The sequence below is a fragment of the Suricata suricatta genome, chromosome 7 (assembly GCF_006229205.1).
Source record: "Suricata suricatta isolate VVHF042 chromosome 7, meerkat_22Aug2017_6uvM2_HiC, whole genome shotgun sequence".
In the NCBI taxonomy this organism is placed as follows: domain Eukaryota; kingdom Metazoa; phylum Chordata; class Mammalia; order Carnivora; family Herpestidae; genus Suricata; species Suricata suricatta.
In genome coordinates, this window is record NC_043706.1 from 143381669 (window position 1) to 143387955 (window position 6287).

The following is a 6287-nucleotide window of genomic DNA, read 5'->3' on the forward strand; positions in this document are numbered from 1 at the left end:
AGGCCCAGCAGAGCTTGCGTTTTATATCATCGGCCAGTCTGGGACCTCTCTTGGGGCTCTCAGAGTTTGACTACTGCTCGCTTAGGTGACAGGTGGCGGCGGTGACGCAGGCCGCCCCTTAAATGACAGGGCTGTTCCCGGGCGGAACCTTGGCAGTCGCTCTGGACATATGAGAACTCCATTCTGCGCTCCCTAAATAGGTCAGGTCACGAGCTCACGGCCGCACGCTGCAGAAAACAGTTCGGGAAATGACATGGGGAATGTCTCTGTCACAACCAGGTCGTGCCTCCTTCCTGAGGTGACCACTGGCCTATGATTTTTGTGACACGCTGATTCTCTATTCGTCACATTTTTACCTACAAAAGCATAACTCATACTTTCTTTCAGGCTTTCTTATTCTTTTCAGAGCAAGGATGTGGGTAGTGGATATAAAGTTCATTAGGTATTGTGTGGAGCTTTTCAGAGAACTTCATAACCCTTCTAATTAATTTGGAATTTCCAAGAATAAAGAGATATTCCACAGACTAATAATTCTGAAACAAAGAGAGTGTGAATCTAAAATTGAGATGATCAAGTGACCTACTTGCATACACTTGTCTTCCTTCCTCCACTTTATTTGTTACCTTTGTTCTGAAGTATGTTCTGGAAGAAGAAAATTTGTGGTGAGCCAGCTCACCACACCGCCCTGCGTGTAGGCCAAGAACGAGAGAGCAGCCACTCAGGAAAGCTGCTGGGCAGTGGGTGTGGGGACACCCAGGGCGCCGGGCACGGCACCCACGGGGTTGCACACAGAAGGAGGCCAGGGCGCTTACGCTGGTGAAGAAAAACCTGGAGGTTGAAGAAATCTGGAATTTAAGGGGAGAACTCAGTGGCTGCTTCTTTGGGGGGGACAAAGAGCTACTTCTCCATCGGTAAGTTTTTGTTTTGTTTTAGAATTTAGAAAATATTGTTTTTGTGTTGTCTTAATAGCTGTCTTGTGCCGGGAAGGTAAAAAAAACCACGGCCACATGGATGCCGTCAAGTTCCGAGGATGGTCCTTGGAGGCAGGTGTGACTCTGGACCGGGTCTGGATTGGTCTGATGCCGTGTCTGGGCTCGCTCTGTCTCATGGAGACGTTGAACACGACCCTCGGGTGCCTGGGTCCAGAAGCGGCTCACGCACTGAAAGGCCCGCAGCATTTGCAAGGAGCTTAGGAAACTAGAGCCAGTCATGTGTACGAGCCGTTACCGTGAGGGGAGACGGACACTCCACAAACCCAAGGCACAGTCTCCGCGACTTGCCCCACCCGCCGCGGGCTGGGTTACAAGACGGGGTGCTGGCGTGTGTCCACATGGATGTGTACGGAGGATGGGGAGGGGCTGAGGTGGAAGAGCGGAGAAGGGGGCAGGAGCAAGTCCCCTGCGGACGGAGGAGAGAGGGGTGCTGGCCAGCAGGGGTGACGGCAGGAGGGGCGTCGGGGAGCCTGGCGTCAGCTCCTTAGAGGGTGCGGGGCCACCTGGGATCATGCATCCGAACGGGCATGCCCCCACCCCCGGGGTCCGGCCCTAGAGCGTTCCCCGTGCACTAATCCCTGGGAAGATATTCTTGTGATGAAACCTCTTCCAAGTGAAAGTGACAGACGGCTGGCAATCAGTTTCACTGTGTTGTGGGTTTTATGCCATTAACAAAATACTGTTCCTGCATTTACGCGGCCGATGCGGGACCCATCGGCTATGCTCTGGCCTTACGTTTTCTCCTACTAAATGTCTTAAGCCTTCTGCGCCCTCACTTACCTGGAGGTCTCTTATCTATTAACATGCACTCTCTAAGGCAAACTGAGAAAGAGGAAATGAACCCAAAGAGAGACTCTGCAACCACCAAGCCCGTACCTCAACCTTGTGAGTGTTTTTCCCAGGGGGGACCCTCAGGTGCACGCTCAGATGTACTGACTCTTATTTTAGGCTCAGTTCTGATAAGTGAGGCTGTTTGGTTTCCCGAAGTGGAAAGGTCAGGGGCCCGAGTCAGACGCCGAGAGCCGCGGGCTGATAGCCCGGTGCCACCGAGGGTCGGGGCGGGAGAATCCCGAGGACAGATGGGGAGTCGGCGTGCATCACCTGGGGCCGTGCGTGCCCCCCAGCAGAGCCCCAAGCATGTGAGCACTCGGTGCCCGGAGTTCGGTGCATGGCTGCAGGGGGACAGTCCCCGCACTGGGGGCCACAGAGGCCATCGCAGCCCGGGCTGGACAATGGCGGTTTTTACCAGAAGACCCTTTGAGCAGGCACGATCCACAATCAGTTCTCGAGCCTTAAAATCCAAGGCTGCCGACGATCAGCCTCAGTGGGCAGTTACGGTAGACGCACAGGGCCCTGCCACGCTGCTGCTCCAGGGCGGCCGGTCCGCAGCGCCCGTCCGAGCGCCGAGGACATGGTGGCCTCACACAGGTTTCTAACATCTAGACAGGATTCCATGCCAGAGGGGCTGTCTCTGCAGCAAATACATTCCTTCTTACGTTTCAAACCGTTTTCTTTTTGTCTGGAAGTAGAACGAGGGGACGGAGGTATTACACACGACAACGGCACTGAACTAGGAATTCAGGTGAGAGACGGGCACCCCGGGGGCAGGCGAGGCGTCCGAGAGAGGAAGGGCTGGGAAGAGGGGCAGAGGCCGCAGGGGGGACAGAGGCGGGGGCCAGGCGGGCTCACCTAGTGGAGGGTCCCCGCCCACGCAGCAGTGGGGGGTCCTAGGAGTGCGCCTCCCCGCCTCCCTGCTCAGGGCTGTGGACGATGGCTTCCTCCCAGCCCCAGGCATGCCTCCGCCTCTTGGCGCCACCGGCTGGGGTTCTGGGGGCCAGTGCGCGATGAGCGTCTTGAATCCAAACTCAGAGCACTCAGCGGAGGCCGTGTGGACACTTCCTGCCCCAGTGTGGTGTTAGGATTGTGGGACGCAGGCCCCACTCGGCCTGCACAGGGGTGCGGGGAGGGGGCTCTGCACGGAGCCTCAGCTATAGGGCTGGGCCGGGGTCAGGAGATGAGCATAATCCCCTTTTCTGGCCCAAACCATCGAAGCAGCTGCCTGCGGTGACCCGTGTGTGCGCACACGCGTGTGGCGGGGGCATATGTGTGGGGGTGGGGGGGGCCGCAGCGGGGGAGTCTGTGTGAGGCGTGGGGAGCAGCGACTCCTGTGCCGACCTCCCCTCTCATGTCTGTGACTCCCGTGTAAATCAGCCTGGCCGTTCCCATTAGAACGAAAACGCAGGTCCTGAAATTGGGTCACCAGGGAACACAATGAGTCAGCGGGGCCCCGGGCCCTTTGCTGGGCACCTGCCACGTACAGCGAGCCCCATGGGGAACTGAGGCAGCGGTGTCTCTACAGGCTCAAGGAAGGAAGCTTCAGGGCTTATTGTGGGTTATGTAACACCGAAATCAGGCAACGGGAGGTTCCAAACACAGATAGGACGTGTGGCTTTCAGATCGCCTTCTGGAAGATAAAACATATTTGCATAAAACACAGTTCCCTGTCTTGTGTGTATAATTAAATGGAACTACCTTAAGTCGGGGCCCTTTGCTCTTTTTGTCGCTTTGAGCTTCTCAGGCTCATTAGAACCCGCCGGAAGGATTCGGGTAGCTGCTCCCAGACACGCTTCGGGAACCGGGGTGCGCCCAGGGGCTCCCGCCTCGTGTGGGCCAGGGGGCCCGGGCCCGGCCACGCGGCGTCCTCTGGGCTCCCGATCTGGTGGGACAGGCGCCGAGGGGCCCTCCTGTCATCCTCGCTCTGTCTCGTGGCGAAACCAGCTCTGCCCTCCTCGAAGCGTTGTGTGAGATTTTCCAGTAAGTCTGGGGCAGCCCCGTCCCGCTGAAGTTAGCTGTCGGGCTACGCAGGCCCGTTTTCTCAATCGTGACCTTCTCACTGGGTAGAGGACGGCAGGTCCGAGGCTCTCCCGAGCGGAGCCGGGCTGGGGTCCGGCCGGGGGACGCGCTTCCCGGGTCCGCCTCACGCTCACTGCTCTGGGGGCTGATAAAGAAAAATGGCACTTATAGGAGCCACCAGATGGTGCGGAGGGTCAGGAAAAATCTAGAAGGTGCCGTTTTTCCAGCAGTGGAATCTGTAAGAGTGGGTACTACCCTCCTTTCCCTGTTCTTAGAAATTGTTTCATCATGTGAATCGCACACCTCGTTGGTGACCGAGCCGAAAACTCAGGGACGTGGAGACAAAGTGACTTCTTGTATTAACTCCCCAGGCAATCACCACCCACCTTTCTATCTTTCCCGTCCTACCCAGATTCTGGGCAGAGTTTTCTCATCCTTTCTCACTTTTACTTATAAAAACTCATAAGTTTTCACACCTACTTGTCTAGAATGTTGTGGTCAGAGTTAGAACTTTATTTTTGACAGAGAGAAAGGGAGATAGGACGAGAGAGACAGAGACAGAGAGAGAAGGAGAGGGAGAAAGAGATATAGAAGGAGAGATAAAGGGAGAGAAGGAGATGGGGAGGGACAGGGAGAGAGAGAAGAGAGAGACAGAGACAGAGATAGAGAATCCCAAGCAGGCTCCATGCTCAGTGCAGAGCCCGATGTAGGGCTTGATCCCACAACCTTGGGATCATGACCTGAGCTGAAATCAAGAGTCAGACACTCCACCGACTGAGCCACTGGGCGCCCCAGAATTAGAACTTGAAATATGGACCACAAACAAAATTCTGTTGAGACGGCCATCGGCATGCGCTGTCCTTGTGTCTCTGGGAGACGTGGGAGGCTGCCCCTGTCTTGCACCCACAGGGGCACTTCTTACACTGCCTTCCCTGCACCCCTAATTCTCCTGGATCCTCAGCCACCCCTGCCCTTTCCCGGGGCCCCAGACCACTGCTCCCGCGCACACCCTCCCAGCCGTCCCCTGCTCCCACCGCCGCCCAGCTCTTTAGTTTTTAGGACAGATGAACATCCGTTCCCCGGGCACATGAGGGCACAGAGCCGTTCTGCCTGGCCCCCCGACTCGGCTGCATCTGTGGGTGGGGGAGAGCACAGTTCCCTCTGTCTCCCAGCGGAACCACCTTCAGATCTTTTGGCCCAAGTCTCCTTCGGTACGACTCAGAAGGAGGCCAGTGAGCACTTGTTGGGGGTGAGGCAGCCCCTGGCCCCGTGGCCCCTGCCTCGGTCCAGCCGGCCTCCTGCCTCCCTTCTCTGTTCTGGTTTTAGGCCACATTGTGCTCGAGGAAGCCAGGCTGTCCTGACTGCGGCAAGGAGGACGGGCTCCTTCGCCCCAGTCCTTTGGGCCGAGGCTCCCGTCACACACAGTGACTGTGGGGCCATGGCTTCTGTCACACACAGAGTGACTAGCCATTCTGCTCTACCCAGGACTGTCCTTGTCTCAGCCCTGAAGTTTCCATGTCCCTCCTGTCCCTGGGGAACTGGGGTGGTCGACCCTGATCCTGGCAGCCTCACGAGGAGAACGAGGTCAATGCTGGCATGAAAGGCTGGCCCCTGTCACTGTGGGCCCAGGGTCCCCTCCTGACCTTCAGGGACCAGGGCCTCCTCTGCACTTGTGGGCTGTGCCTGGGGGCTGAGCAGAAACACCCGGGGCCGGAGAGCCAGAGAAGGGCAGCATCGGGTCCCAGCACTGGCCAGGTTCCGGGGCTCCAGCGTGGGGTCCGCTGTGCTGAGTCGTGGGGACTGTATTCACAGCCGCCGCTCTCCGTAGCCCCCGCCGTTGCTTCCAGCCTCGCTGCTGAACTTGCAGCATCAGAGTTTCCACAGCTGTGGCCTGTTTCCGCAGCGTTGTCTCCTTAGCCCCTCGCAGGTGGCCCCTCACTCGGACGCTCTCACCCAGGGTTTGTCTCCAAGGAGCACTGTGAGCACAGCGGTCGTGCTCGAGGGTCAGGCTTGGATCCTCACTCCCCACTTCCTTCAGTCCCCCTCCTGCCCCCTCCCCCAGCGGCGCCCTGATAGATCCTGCATGGTGTATCCTTCCAGCCCCTTCTTTCCTTCTCTCCTCACTTCAGTTTGTCCTCTGCTCCTAATCACAAGCACAGGCTGCAAGAGCTTCTGTCCACACCTCTGAGCTCAGTTACAGCCTCTCCACACGGAGCTTTTGCTGCATGTCTGCTATAGCTGCTCATTTCAGACCCAACACCATCATCATGATCACCACCGTCACCACCACCACCGTCACCACCACCACCATCACCACATTCACCACCACCACCACCATCACCACCACCACCATCACCATCATCACTATCACAATCATCACCACCATCACCACCATCACCACCACCATCACCACCACCATCACCACCACCACCATCACCACCA

General features: G+C 57.5%; 1 protein-coding gene and 1 long non-coding RNA gene across 3 annotated transcripts in view; one reads left to right on the plus strand and one right to left on the minus strand.

Moving 5' to 3' along the window:
* Nucleotides 1-688: 688 nt before the first annotated feature.
* Nucleotides 689-6287, plus strand: part of CCR6 (C-C motif chemokine receptor 6) — a 24275-nt gene continuing 18676 nt past the window's right edge. For both annotated transcript variants that reach the window (XM_029945143.1, XM_029945145.1), the window contains exon 1: nt 689-911. The gene's annotated coding sequence lies outside the window, so the exon portion shown is untranslated. The remainder of the gene's footprint in view (nt 912-6287) is intronic.
* The window catches only part of LOC115296665, a 4955-nt gene continuing 900 nt past the window's right edge, over nt 2233-6287 (minus strand). Inside the window, exons 2-3 of the long non-coding RNA XR_003910989.1 lie at nt 3311-3990; nt 2233-2511 (exon numbers count right to left, since the gene is read on the minus strand). This is a non-coding gene — a long non-coding RNA (uncharacterized LOC115296665). The remainder of the gene's footprint in view (nt 2512-3310; nt 3991-6287) is intronic.